The sequence below is a fragment of the Venturia canescens genome, chromosome 1 (genome assembly GCF_019457755.1).
Source record: "Venturia canescens isolate UGA chromosome 1, ASM1945775v1, whole genome shotgun sequence".
Classification (NCBI taxonomy): domain Eukaryota; kingdom Metazoa; phylum Arthropoda; class Insecta; order Hymenoptera; family Ichneumonidae; genus Venturia; species Venturia canescens.
This window is the reverse complement of record NC_057421.1, coordinates 10,223,428-10,238,212: the sequence shown is the minus strand read 5'-3', so window position 1 is coordinate 10,238,212 and position 14,785 is coordinate 10,223,428. Positions and strand designations below refer to the sequence as shown.

General features: G+C 41.2%; 1 protein-coding gene and 1 long non-coding RNA gene across 5 annotated transcripts in view; one reads left to right on the top strand and one right to left on the bottom strand.

Moving 5' to 3' along the window:
• The window catches only part of LOC122411699 (mucin-17-like), a 43,588-nt gene that overhangs the window by 6,706 nt on the left and 22,097 nt on the right, over positions 1-14,785 (top strand). The gene's annotated exons all lie outside the window — the stretch shown is intronic.
• LOC122411707 (uncharacterized) lies at positions 1,710-6,590 on the bottom strand. 4 transcript variants are annotated; one of them, XR_006261199.1, is made up of 5 exons: positions 6,299-6,590; positions 3,125-3,266; positions 2,874-3,021; positions 2,704-2,794; positions 1,710-2,616 (listed from the first exon to the last, which is right to left on the bottom strand). It is a non-coding gene; the product is annotated as an uncharacterized lncRNA (long non-coding RNA). The 4 variants fall into 4 exon arrangements; XR_006261197.1 differs by lacking the exon at positions 6,299-6,590 and adding an exon at positions 5,584-5,668 and having other exon boundaries at positions 3,125-3,652; XR_006261198.1 differs by lacking the exon at positions 6,299-6,590 and adding an exon at positions 5,584-5,666.

The following is a 14,785-nucleotide window of genomic DNA, read 5'->3' as shown; positions in this document are numbered from 1 at the left end:
CCTATAAAAGGCCGAAAAAATTGCGAAATTCTATATTTTCAGCGAGTTTTAAAAGAATGTCTCTAAAGAAGAAGAATATCGCTTCAGCGTGCTGTAAATATAGAATTTCGCAATTTTTTCGGCTTTTTATAAGTTCATGCGGAAGGAAAATATGTAAAAAGGGAAAAAAATTTGGAATTTTTGTTGCAGACGATAATTACGTTCTCCACATTGTACGCAGCTGAAAAACTTCGACAATCAGACTTTGCGCATAAACCACGTACAAATGAGTATTTCTCGCGTTAAAAATCTTTTCGTACTCTTAAAATATCCTTTAAACTATACCGAAAAGTTCGCTATGCTGAGTTATTTCCGTCCATCCCAAAAGCATAAAAACATTCCCGAAAACAATCGATTTTTTCGATTTTCCAAAGCGGGACCCCCCCCCCCCCCCCTTAACGAGTGATAGTTGATCCGCCATGAAAGTATGGCTCACAGAATCACGTTTTGTTAGCCCCAAACGAAATGAGATTTCAAAAAGGCGTGAAAACCGAGCGGAATTTTGAGATAAAGTGAGCCCGAGTCGAGACTTTTGTGCAACCTCACACACGCGCATTCGTGAGCATGTTCGGTAGTTTATGCAAACGAGATTGAAAGAGACTCGGATACGAGAAACGCGTGTTCGAGAGCCCTCGAGGAACTGGAACTCTCGCATCGAGTTTCTCGAGCCGTTGCAGCTAATGCACCGCGTGTGTTCACGAGTGCATTTAAAGCGTAAATCCGCCGTATCCGTATCGGTGTTGTGAGCCTTTCGTAGTGTAGATCCTTTGAAAAGCATGTCTGCAGGTCGACGCCTAGTGGCGGCGCGCGCCATTCGCCAACTCGTGTATCAGCGAGCGTCTATACAGGGTGTCTGAGTTCAAACGATTCGAGCATCCGATGGACAGGCCTCGCGCGTGTCACGCTGCTTTTCGGTCGTCACGCCACGCCGGCTGTTCGGCGACCTTTCGCCGAGGGAGCGTTTACGCACGCGTGCGCCATTTCAGCACGCGATACTTGAAAACGATAAGTAAATGCATGTCATTTCGTTGACTCGTTGTTTAGAATCGAAAGACAGAATGAGCCAAGTCGATTACGCTCGGAGTTCGGCTTTTGACGGCTCGACGTTAATTATCGTCCTCAACGAAGCGCACCTGCGGAGAGTTCAATCAAAGAGAAAGGACAAATCAACGGATTTCAGAATCCAATGGTCTCGGAGAGCGATGCTCGGCCCCTCGGACGAAACGAAAGTGTCAGACCCTCGGAGATTTCGAAGGGATTAGCGCCTTCGCTCCGAATCCAATGTTTGCTTTCCTCTAATATAAAATTGACTCGTTTCGTTAGTTGACACTCGGACCACTCGAGTCACTTCCGCGGCCCAGTCTCCACAGGAATTTCGTCATATTCTACAAAGTCGCTCTCTCTTATTTCTCTGAATTGTACTTCCCTGAGAAACCAAGTTTCCTAAGTCAAGCCTCATTTTCGAACAATGGAAAATTCAAAAGAAATAATTTATCGAACGTTTGCACGAGTGTGACGTTATTATAATTAGAACACCCGTTGTTTATACGCGTGGTACAGTTCGGCCACGTTCTCTCGTCGACTCAGACACTCGCTTCGCAAGTCGTGTTTATCACGTGTGGCGCATACGTTTATATCAAAATGCATATGCTGCATGCATTCAACGGGGAATTAATTCTAGGATTTCGTGATCGTGGCTCTCGTTCTACTCGTATCTTCCATCGTCCGTGGTTCTGCTTCTTCAGGGCAGCAACGAGTGTAGCTCTGATACATTAACACTCGGAGTATACTTGTTCATTGTATTATTCTCTCGTTTCAATTACCTCCTTTGGACTCTGTCTGTAGATGTGGGTACGACTGCACACGAATAAATCCATTCGGGACGAATAATGTGAATTCTATTTTCTTGCTATTATATTACTATTTGAAGCATCATTTCGCAGTTTGTTTACTGAGATTATTCAAAATGGGTTATAAATTAGCGAATTCCACGCGAATCGTTTCGTTCAAAAACTGTCAAATTTCTCCTTTTCGATTTTTTTCGAATAAACTTTCTTCAAATATCGTTTTTTGTTATTCCATTTTTTAGAGAATAAATTACTGAAAATATGCTTTTTGTGATTATCAGTTCTTCTCATCGATGACTCTTATTGTTGGCTTATATTTAAAAAGCATATCGAAACATAGAATATTTCGTCGCTACATACAATCTCACATCTTTCCTATATTATTCAATATATTTTTTCCAGCATACAGTTTTTCCATAGGGGAATTGAATCGAGAAATTTGAGGAGGGAACAAAAAGTTCGTTTTCTTTTACGTTCTTGAAAAAAACACCGAAACAATAAACGAGTTTTCTTCTTATGTTCTCGATGAGGATTTTTATCAACAGATTCACATGTATGAAGAAATGAAGCTCTTTAGTGGACCCCAACCCCGTCATGGTCGAGGTGGTCCATGCTGCAAGGCGGAAGGTACCTTCGACAAACGGAGAGTTCAAGGTGTTTGGATCGCGTCAAGTTACTGGGTAGTTTCCGTCTGCATTTTCGAGGCTGAAGTAATGAGAAATGTCACGGTCTGAAAGAGAATTGAACGCGGACCTAGTGAACGCGAGATTCTCCAGAAGTTTTCGTATGTTCCAAAAAGTTTGGTGAATTTACTAACGTTCAGGAGAGAAGAGGCGAAAAAAATAAAAGATTCAATAGCTCAGCCGAGTTCTCGATCGCGAATTGATAGAGCCGATTTTCCTGGAGAGCTGTCGAAAAAATGATGAAAATCTTGGTCGCTTCGAACCTTCGCCATCATTCGTACACTCAACGTAGCTTTGATTTTACCTGGCGTTGAAAATGACTTTCGTTTCACGTACACCCCACGACTCGAACTTTCCGGTCTGTACCGCTGTGTGTACAACTTCTCGGCATGATTCCCAACTCTCAGATCCCCGAGGAAAACACGCCCCGTGAGATTCGTCTTGCCGGCTGCCTACGGAAAAACAGATTTTTTGAACGATGAAAAAGCTCCAACAGACATGAAAATTCACGTAATCCCGTCAATGCTACTGGGGAAAATCTTCCAGCATGAATACCATTCGATCCTCCAATGAGCTGTCAACTTCGGTTGAAATGACTATTACTTGCTCGTCAGTCGCTCGTACATCGTGAAATGGCACCGCTGACGCAATGAGAACGAAATTAGTCAGCACGAGAATCTTCGCAGCGGAGAAGAATCTGCAAAACATGATGCTCCGACGATTTTACGCACAGTTTTCAACCAGTTTGACAAAACTTTGGTGTATTTATTACTAATCGCTATCGCTTAATCCATCGCGATACACGAGGAAATCTGTTTCTACCGTTTACCAAGAAATTTTCTATCGTAACTATTCGCAGTAATAGCAGAAGATTATTATTCTTTATCGCTTTGTTGGCGTTCAGTTCTCTGCTAGATTACAACGAAATTCGAGATACCGGCGCGATCACCGTGCAATAGTGTGATGTCTCGATAGACCATCTCGATGATTAACGTTTGATAAGAATCGCGGGAGCTCTTGTCGAAGGACAGTGCTTTCGATTGGGTTGGAGATTTGATTCTTGGCTCCTCGCACATCGTGGGTCTGTACGAAGCAAAAATGGGATTAAATTATTGGCGGTCTCGGAATGATGGAGATTGCATGAGCAAGGAAGTCTGACGGTTGCGTTGGAATGAGAATGAAGCTAGTTTTCTGACGTACGGTTCAGGGAGTTTGCTTTCGCTGCAGGCAAATGAGAACGAGATTTGAAAAATTGATCGTCATTAATTTGATTCGCGTGTCCACGATTCCGCGATTGGCTGCCGGAAAATCGCGAGCATTTGTCGCTTGATCAATCGGATTTGATGAAATCAATGAAACGCGTAATTCTCCGCTGCCGCGTAAATCAGTCGAAGTCTCCTCTGATTGCAAGCGGATGCTATCAACGTCGCTCCTGACACCGAATAATTCCCGATCTCAATCAAGAGTTGCTAGAATTGGTTGCTAGAATGCTAATGATTTTGCTCAATTTCCCGTTGAATCGGTCGGAAAATGCGACGAGAAAAAAGAGAGCGAAACTTGTAACAGATGCGAGCTGTAATGCAGACGGTTCGACGCAGAAAATCGGCAGAATGACAACCGTCCACTTTACCGCTAGCTCAAAAACAACGCTGCCCCAAACAGCCCTACTCTCAAATTTGCAAAATCAATACAACGCAATATGTCTCCTCCTTTGTCATTAATAATCTGTCTTATCCGCCTCGACGCGTTAAAGAGTAGAAACGTCATTCATGCACAAAATAAAAATCTTTAGAGTGGACATGTTATCGAGTAGATTTATAAGAGTCGAGTCATGTTGCAGCGAGTCAACAATTCTACTTTCAGTAAACGTATTCAACGACAGTTCTCCTCTAAATACATGCTTAAAGAGCGGAGCTGTTATCGAGTAGAGCTGTGATGGGTGTAGTTGTGCATAGCTTTAACAACTCTGTCGGTAGCCATTCTCGATAACGACTCCGCCCCTTAATAACTGTGGATCTACGTAGAGAACGCGGTGTGATATTTAATCTCCAGTGTCTCTATTCACGACGATTTCAGAATTTTTCTCATCTTGAGTAGAGATACTGAAGATCATGGATTATACTACGATGCTGAAGTTTGCAACGTTGTTGTCAAACGGAACGAACGAAAAAAACATTTAGAATTCACCAATTTTTTATTTCACGAAGTATCGGTGCAAGTTGAAAAACTACGAATTGCAAATTCGGCAGGGAATGAAATTGGAAAATTACTCGAATTATTGGAGAGTTTGTTTCAGATCATTTCGTTGGACTCCAACGTTGCAAACTTCAGCGTCATATTGTACACGAAGCAGAGTTTTCTTTTCGAGCAGAGGCGTAAAGAGGATGAAAATCATGCAAAAAAGGAATCGTCCTCGAAGCGTATCATTTTCACGCAAGTGCATTATTTTTATTGCAAGATATACGAGGAATAAACCCACGATTTTTTATATCGTTATTGACGTTAACCGGTGCAAGGACGATTGACTTTTTTGTCGAAGCATGCAGGGGAGCGTCGATCCTGCCAACGCTTTCTCTCTATCCGTTCTCTTCGACGGAATCACATCGCGTGCGTCACTTGTGTCATTATTGAATAAAATTCTCGCAGATATTCCGTCGAAAATAATCGCCGATACTGCCGAACTGAAAAACACTTGGGGATATCGCAAATTTGATTGTACATTTTGCAGCAGACGATTGCCGATCATTGTCACTCGAACAGACCCGTAAATGAGCTCGCATAAAATCGCTACGAAAGTAAATCGGTTCTGAGCACACATTTTTTCAATCACGACTTAGAGCACATGAAGAATCCACAGAAAATGAGGTTTTCAGTGAAAATCAAAGGAAAATGAAGCTCTCCGGTAATTGCGGGTCATTAGTTTACAACTTAATTTCCCTACGACCGTAACACGATGCGTAATGAAATGATTCGCGTGCGCAACAATCAATCGACGGTGCAGTTATAGAACGCACGAGTTATCTTGTACACAAGAAAATGAACGAGCAGGATAATGCGGAGCGAGCGGAAGTCGAATGAAAGACATCCACCATCGTGATTATACGAAAGACTGACGTTGTGCAATTTTGTTTGCGTATGTCTTTGATATCTCGTTGTGTGCGCGAACGACTGAAGAATTAACTTGTCCAAGGCCGAGATTAGATGATTTGAATGGCACGTAAGGCTTCGGAAAATGATGAATTTCATTGGTAATTCATTTGAAAATCTCTGAAGAAAAAAACTACGGAACTTTCCGATCTCGAAGTTTCTGTGGCCTCTTGGACGGGAAGACGATTTTTACTTTACTCCGAAATTTATGATATTCTCGTCATAATAAACACAAAACTTTCTTCCCGAGGCTCGAAGCGAACCGCGACAGAAACAAAACTTTCAGTTTTAAAGAACTTTCAACCGAAAGTCCGATCGTGCGAAAAAATGTAACCGATTGGTACCCAGATTACGGAGCAGGCGCTTGCATAGATCTGGTCGAATGGCATTCACAAAAATGAATCTCGCGTCGTTGGAGAAGAGCTTGAGTGACGCGCGTTGGACTTTGTAGGAAGAGTTGTGCGACCCGCGGAGAAGTCCTTGCACCACATTTCTTCTCCAAGGATCATTATGAAATCGATTATTGATCGCTAACCGAAGTGCCGGCGCTTCAGGAACTTTGGAATTGAGTTTTTATCTTACCGGTGTGGTGAATCGGCGAGCCGATTTGTAAACGAGGCCGCGAAGTGCCCACCGCAATTATGATTTCCATATGGGAATATCAATTATAAAAACTGATCGACGCCGAGCAATCGGAGGTCCATTAAAATCGAGGGATCTTCGATTCTCCAATATTTTAACATCCGATCGTCTCTCCGCGCACTTTTACCTCGATCGACACTCTAAAGTGCGCAGTATCAGCAGAATATTGTGAAAAAAATGAAAGATTCTTCGCGTTATGAACTTTCTAACGCGCGTTCGATGTTCCATTGCGATATTAAATCATTATGGAGAGTCCTTGCACTGGATGCCTCTTCCTTTCGAAACCCCCGTCGAGAATTAACTATGCGTATTCACGAGATTGCAACGTGTTCTCGTTTTTTTTTTTTTCAAACTAATGTACAAGCCGCTTAATCCGTTGAACGCAATCACGTAATTTTCTACATTCCTCGTACGTTTATCTTCACTGCTGTCGAAGGGAGGGAGACTTTATGTGTTCATCACAGCTCACCTGTTGCATCGATGTGGTTTCCCACTCCCATATTTTAATATCGTGATGTGAAAAGAATTCGATTCAGAAATGCACGTGAAAGATACATTTTAACATTTTGCGTTGGGCGTACTCGAGCAGACAAATATGGTACGCTGAAAAAGGATGTTGGTTGATACAACAAAGCTTCGTTGAATCTAAAAATTGTGACGAGCTGGATGAAATTCGTTAAGCAATATTTGCTTTCTTCAAATACTCGATTTGATTCACGTAAATGTTATTTTTAATCGCGACCGAAACATCGCCGAATCGACACACGTTTTGTCGAATCAACTTTTTCGTTTACCACGGTTACTTGTACCAGGCAAAATTTGTTGGATCGACAGAAGTTTTTTCTTTGCAGTAAAGAAAGAAAAAAATTGTGAAAAAAGTCTTCTGAAGCGTCCGAGTGGCTGAAACTTTACACTGTTTTGCCTCCTCGATGAAGGAGCCAAGATTGTAGACCTGTAAATTTAGGATGAGAATCCCGCCAATTCGAGCTTTCTCTATGAAGATAACGAGGCATTGATATAACGAGCCGACTAAACATTTGCTGCTCGCAATTGAATTTGAGCCAAACGATATTATTTCTCGTCGATCAACATGAGTCTGACTGTTTTAGTTTTTTTACTGAATCATCGCAATTTGTTGAATTTGACCAATTTTTCGCGTGCCACAGTGCGTAGAGATTGAAAATCGAAGCGTACCTTGCCGATTGTAGCGGAGCAAGCAACTTGCGTCATAACCGATTGGAGCATTCAAGTGCTCCGTTACGAACCGGTCGACCCGTCATTTTTGTACCCTTCCCCGTCGCCGGTGCGTCGACCATTTAGCTACTCTAGTCACGGATAAATAGTGCGACGTAACAGACTGGGTTCAAGCAAAAAATGCGAGGAGAGAAAAAAGCGGGTAACGATACAATACTGCACCGTTACGGGAGCTCGTCCCTCTCGATTCTTTATCAAAAGCGGCTCGCACGTTCCAAGCTGTTATGACAGAGCTTCTTGATTTTTCCGCTTGGGTGATATGCAATGCGGATAATTGGGAGCGACGAAGACGAAAGGGGCTGGCAAATTATTCATAACTCAACGTCGAGCTTCCTTTCAGTTTTTTACGATCTCGAGCGGAGCGTTTTTCTGAAATAAACGACTTGACAAATGACGATTATGGCGAGGGGTGTCGTCAATACAGCGCTCGATCGTTGCCAATTAAATGGAAATGCATACGATCGCGGTGTGGATCGTCGTACTTTCTCCGATCGCGCGAATCGCGAGCTCTGCCACAGATCTCACCGATGTTTTAGAAATTTGCGATACTTTGACATCTTCAAGCTGGACTTTTATAAATTCTGTTGAAAGAGACGACCACGAATGAGCCATTTATGTTGGCGCATGACATTTTTATGTACTCAACTGAGTCCCGCATCCTTTCACATCCGAGGCAAGCTTCGTTCCAACTTTTCTCGAGATAATTAAAAAGTTCACGACTCACGAATAGTGGACAAAAGTTTCTCGGTGAATGGGGGTTCGTTTATCGAGGCTCTTCGCTCCACCGTCGTTCGTCCCATAAATCTTGCGAAATTCACAGCTTAGAGGAGAACCGAGGAGAGTGTGGCGGGATCGCGTGCTGTGTCCTAGCCAGTGAAAAAACACATAACAAAACACGAAAAATAAAGGACTCGCAAAACAACGGGTTGAAAAAGTGGAGCGAAGACCTTCTCTTCTGCCTTGGGGAGATTTGTCGCTCGCAGTAGAAAGTAAAGGCATCGCTAGCTCAGATTGGCGCGTGATCGGGGGCTCTCTTTCCATCGAATTCGTAACGGAAGAATTCGTCTGTAACTGGGTGTCGCCTTCAAGGTCAATTATATGTTGCAAGAACGGATTTAATGAGACGGTTTCTCTTCTGGATCTAACGAGAGGTTGAGAGCAAGTAAGATCGGAGGAACGATTAACGAATCGATAAAAATAGGAAGGACCGAAATAACGATCAAAATGGGAAAGAAATTGATGAGTTGCTTTTTTTTTTTATTCACGAAGAACAAACGGCAAACATGCAGAAATTTGCTGGATTTTATGGATTCAGCAACATTCATTTCTGTATTGAAGTGCCAAACATTTGAAAAGAACTACGAATTCAGTTTAATTTCTATGGGAACGCCTCGAATTTGTCGCTTTCCAAGTCCTCGGCGTGTTATTTTCTCATAAAATTGATGGCATCTGAAATTTAATCGAGTTACGAATAGTAAACTAATTTTTTGCTCTTGACGCAGAGCACTCGAATGTCCGTGTAGCCAGCGACGTGAGAGAACTTCGTGAAAGGCTCGTGTCGTAAATTATCCGAGCTCACACAGAATAAAGGGATACGCCCTCTCCCAGAATGCGCTTATGGGCCACTTTTTCGAGCTGAATTTGCACAAAAAGTAACGCCGCATTGATTAATGGTCACTATTCTCCGAGCACTCATTACTTTCCTGTAATTCTCTTTGTTTTTGAGTTAGTCGTAGCAATTTGAACTCGTGCAGCGATTCGACTCTCACGGAGTTGAAAAGCTGATTTTTCTGTTTCACATCGATTCGGTTCGAGTGTCTCGCTTGAGTTATAAAACTTCTTTGCTTCATAAAGTATGTGAATTTACATGCGAGCGTGCATTTTTATATGATTCATCAAAATACTCTGCACTCGATCCAAGAAAGTATTAGAAATTGCGACTTTCCAACTTTTGAGATGCGAAGGAGAATCGCAAAAAGGCAGCAAATGCTGAAAGAAAGGACGAAATACCGAGTTTTTTGGAAAAACAAAAATACACGAGGCTCCTTGAGATTCGATTCTACATTCGATGACGAAATTTCTTTGTTACAAGAGTCCTTCTTAAGGTAGTTCATGCATTTTCTTAAGAAAGCCTTGAAATTTACTCAAAGTTTAAATGGGTAGTCGACTCACACGTATATCAAATCTCAAAGGGTTCGTCCTATTGGTTGTTGAGATGAAGAAAAATACACAGGGGTGTAGAGACTATGCGTAAAAAATCGTTTATCTTTCCATATAACGAATGAACGCTTCTTACGAAGTTTAAGAAAAAATATACAATAACAATGAAGTATATAAAGAAGGTCTGGGAAAAAATTCGAGACGATTGTCTAACCAGTAATAAAGATATATTACGTTAAAGATTGAACGGAATTGGTAATGAGCACTCGTGTAACCTCACATTTGCTTATTTCACCATTTCGTTTCTTCTTGGCTTGGTCCATTCCTGTCACAGCCTTCTGTCTTTTTATTAATACTTTTTTCTTGATCTATTTCCCTTTGTGTTTTCCCTTTGCGCTGTCTAATGCGATTTTTTACATAAAAACCTACAGTATTTTAGACAGGAACGAATGAAATTTGGGTTTCAGTCAGTGATGGATCCCTGATTAATTAATGGCTCGTAATTTTATTTGCCAAAAGATAAGTTGGAAAATATTATTTACAATTTCGAATTAATAACTCTGACATTAATTTAAAGTGATTGTATCTTTAATTGGGGAGTAAAAATGGACCCAATATAGACATCCATAAAGTACGATCCTTCGGACATGATCTACCTTAAAACATTACACAGAAAACTCATGCGGCATGAGAGTAGCGTGATTGACCAAGCAGCGATTTGGAAGTAGGCAAAACGTCCTTTCCCGCATGGTATCAGTAAACCTTTGAACAAGTAATTATTCCTCGTCGTTTAACTTCTTTCTTATCCACAACAACAGCATCCAGAGTTGTTGCAGCCGTTGCAGGGTGATGAGAATTTTCTGGCTTGTACGAGTACGAGCGATATTCGTAACAGCATCCACTGCTGTAATGGGGGTTCTTCATTTACACGAAAGAATATTTAACCCGTTGCTCGTTCGTGCTATAATTTTAATTTCTCTCGGCCTCGGTGTCCATGCTCTGCAGGTCGTTGCTGCTGGCTAAGCTAATGGCGAGTTTGATCTTCACGTGCATCTTCACATGAACTGAGAGAACGATGTTGCACTCTTTTGCACGAAGCCACCGTGTCACGAGATCAAGTGTATTCTCATGAAATGTCAAAATGAAACGTTTCACGATATTCAATCAATAGCGCGCTGTTAGTTTTCATAAACTCTTCGAATCTCTCTAAACCTTTGCACAACCTGGTATATCTTTGTGTGCATGAATATTATGATTAAGAAAATAAATCGGCGAATACGTCGATAAAATGTATACAACGATTAAGAAAATCCAGGTACAATCATTTCTTCAACTTTTTTGCATTTTCCTCCGACATATGCGCGAACATATTTTAGTGGGAGAATATGATCTCGCGGTAAATTCCAAGGATTCGTGGTTAACCCCTCTCACAAGAGCCAAACTCGCCCGAGACACCCACTTTTACTTTCAGAAACGATTGTCCACGCTCGTGAGATAAAACGAGATATGAGTGAGACAGCGCCAACCGGACCAGCGATATTGCCAGCAGCAATCGAACGGAACGATGAGGGTCGAGCAGCAGAGACCCCGGCATGTAAATAGCCACGATCGCGAATATGTTGCATGACCAATGCGCACGCAAATGTACGTGCGTAAGGGTTGCTGCGTGTGAGGATCAAGAAAATGGAAATTTTCGACTGAGCCATACTGGCGGTTGGAGGCGTGCAAAATCAGGTCGTTTGATTGCAACGAAATAAGAAAAACTCTGCACTCTAATGTTGGTAATTATGAACTGAAACGATCAACGAAATTCAATCAGATCTTCAGGAGACAAGTAAAAGTCATTGATCCAACGAGCGCAAATGGTTCCAACAATTTCGAATTTAACATTTTCTATGATTCATTTTATTCGTGAAACGAAAAATTTGACATTGGCATTTAAGTATGAAATTTTGATAGATTGGATCATTTTTGAACGAAAAGAATTACATGACATGAAAAAGTTTGCTTTTGTACCGAGAAGAACGTCTGAATATTTTTGAAAATCAGTGATTTCAATTTTTATTTTATACTAAAATCTTGACAATGAAGCTTGCAACGTTGGAGTCCAACGAAATGTTCTGAAAAACTCTCCAACAATTCCAGCAAATCTTCAATTCTGGTACTTGACTCATTTACAATTCGTAACTTTTCAGTCTACATCGATGATACGTGAAATAAAAAATTGGTCAATGACAAATGTTATTTTCGTTAATTTCGTTGGACTCGAACGTTGCAAATTTCAGCATCGTTTAACACCATACAAATATAAATGTACATTATTTAGATTCATTTTAACTATTAAACTAGTTTACAATAAAATGAAGAATGATTCCAAAATGAACAGAGGCCCTGTTGCTCCATGTAAATCTACGTTTTCTGCTTGTACAAAACACCTGATTGTTATTTATCACTCGAGTGTTATCTGGAGACACTGTGTGAACGTGAGACCTCCACTTTTATCCCGAGGTATTTTTGAATGCATCAAAATGAATTAAAGCTCTTGTGAAAATATGAAAATGAGTATTATTTGTACAACTATCACAAAAGCAAACTTTGTATGAAACAAGGGTATTTTTTCTTCGTTTTTGTGTATAATTAACCAGAAAATCATGAAATGAACTTTAGGACAAACAACAATATTTTTTTTGTAGAGTCGTGTAATTAATAATGTTGCCTGGATACCGAGTCGTTGAGCAAACGAAAATTGAAAGGATTCCAGTCCTCTCTAACATCACCGAATATTGAATAACGTGTTTTTACAGTATTCTCATTGTCAGTGTCAGTTATACGGTGATTAATATGATAGAGTATTTTGAGAGAGGAAATGACCGTTGTCGGAGGCTGAAAGTGAAATGAGACCTCTTTCGAGATGTTAATTTAACGGAACACTCAACGGCTCGACCGTAACGAACCGGTAGATTAAATAGCGCAACAGCCAACTCGCTCGTGTGTCGAGTTAGGCATACGGTGGGAGTGTATCGATGTGTATCAATAGTTTAAAGACTTCACAGAGAGCGACATGCACGCACTATGAGCAGTTACCACTCGAAGTTTCATAAATCGACGTTTCATCAAAAATAAAAAATAGGGAGAGATAATTTTTTGGTATTGTTCGTTCGATTGGCGTGAATGAAGTTTCGGTTCATATGGAAAAAAGGTAAAAATTTGTTGAGCCTATTAATTGTGATCGGTGTGGAAAAAAATCTGCTTTGGAATATTTGTTTTGAGAAATTACCTGAGAATTAAAGTGGAGGAAAAGAAGTACAAAAAACGATTAAGTTGAAAAGGTTTAATAAACGCCGCTTGCAATTATTTTCAATAAAGAGTTCTTCAGTTGGGAAACAGACAAAGTCTGATCGTTATTGATTGGTCCGTAGTTAATAATCATGGAAGATTGTCGACGCGAGAGAAGCACGATTCCGCCAGGGCGATTGCGGATCGTCTTCGGTTTCTCGAAAATTGTCAAGTCGAGGCGAGCCTCGAGCATCAAAATAGTGTCCAAATCGGTAGTGAATCTTCAGGAATTTTTCTTCATTACAACGTTGTAGTGAAATGGTAAATGAAAAAATGGCGAAATCGCAGCAACGCGATTGACATTTGATCCTGGGGAGTAGCGATCATCAGAGCGATTCGATCGCGAGCGCTGTTTAAATATCGGTGGTCGTTTTTTCGCATGCCATCTTCATTTGTCTGCACGAACATTTCGCTGCCCGCTGATTATTCTTCGACATCCGTGAGCGCGTAAGCGACCGCGGTGATTATTCAAGCAACAACGAATATTGCGCCGATGCAATGTTGCAACCGATTCATATTGCGGGATTGGAAAAAATCGCTGTGACACAATTTATTTGTTTTATGTCGTGGTCGAGTGCTCCATGAAAGTGTCTTTCACGGAGACCCCTCATTTAGCCTAATAATCTACCGACGTACCGAAATTTACATGCGAATCGATCGTGGCACGATGTTTCTGCGATGCTGGGAACTAATCGACTCGACGAGATCTAACTGGAGGCGGAGAATCGCGATACGGCTTAAAAATTATACAATTAAAATTAGCCGTGCGATCTGATCTCACCAATTTTCTTTTATCCTCGTGATTCCCGTGTGAATCACCGCTTACAGAGTCAAGTGGATCCATGAGGAAGTTGTATAATCTCTTCCATCGAGAACGATCGATCCCTCGCGTCGCAATTATTCCTCTGATTCGATCAAATTTGTACGTAGCAACTCGCTGAAAATTGTGCTTGTTAAATGGGGCTCCCTCAATTAACCACGAACTTACAGATCGAGATTTTCACTCGAGTATCTGTGAGCTTATTTACTTCGCGTGGAATACGAGCCTTGGACCCAATCGGGAGCGTTCTTCATGGGAAAATACGACGATCTGTATCTCGCGAGATAAGATTCTCGTTGAATTCTTCGCCCCTTTTCCATCTCCACATTCCTCACACGGAGAAAACGGATTTGTTTTGTATAGTGAGGAATATATTATTTTTCAAGAATTTTATAAGTATTTAGGCACCGATTACAAACAGCATAGTATTTTTTGAATTTTCCAATTTTTCATCCTTTCAATTCTAAACAGCTTTTATGTGCCTAGCAAAAAGTGATGCACGTGTTAGAACTAGGAAAGGGAAAAATCGAAAAAAAATCAACACCAATTTTCATGTTCTTTCATAAAATGGTTTGTTTATGAGAGCCATTTGAAAATTCTGTGACGTCATAAAACTGGCATATTCGCGTATATAAGAGTAGCGGCAGGGCTCGCGCTGGCTTTTCTTTTGCGCTGCAGTTTTTCCTTTTAATACTTGGCGTCGAGCCGCTACCGCGTCTCTTGAAGTAGCGGCAGGGCTCGCGCTGGCTTTTCTTTTGCGCTGCAGTTTTTCCTTTTAATACTTGGCGTCGAGCCGCTACCGCGTCTCGATATTTCGTTTTGTTTTCGAGTGTTATTTATCATGTCAGACTAGCACA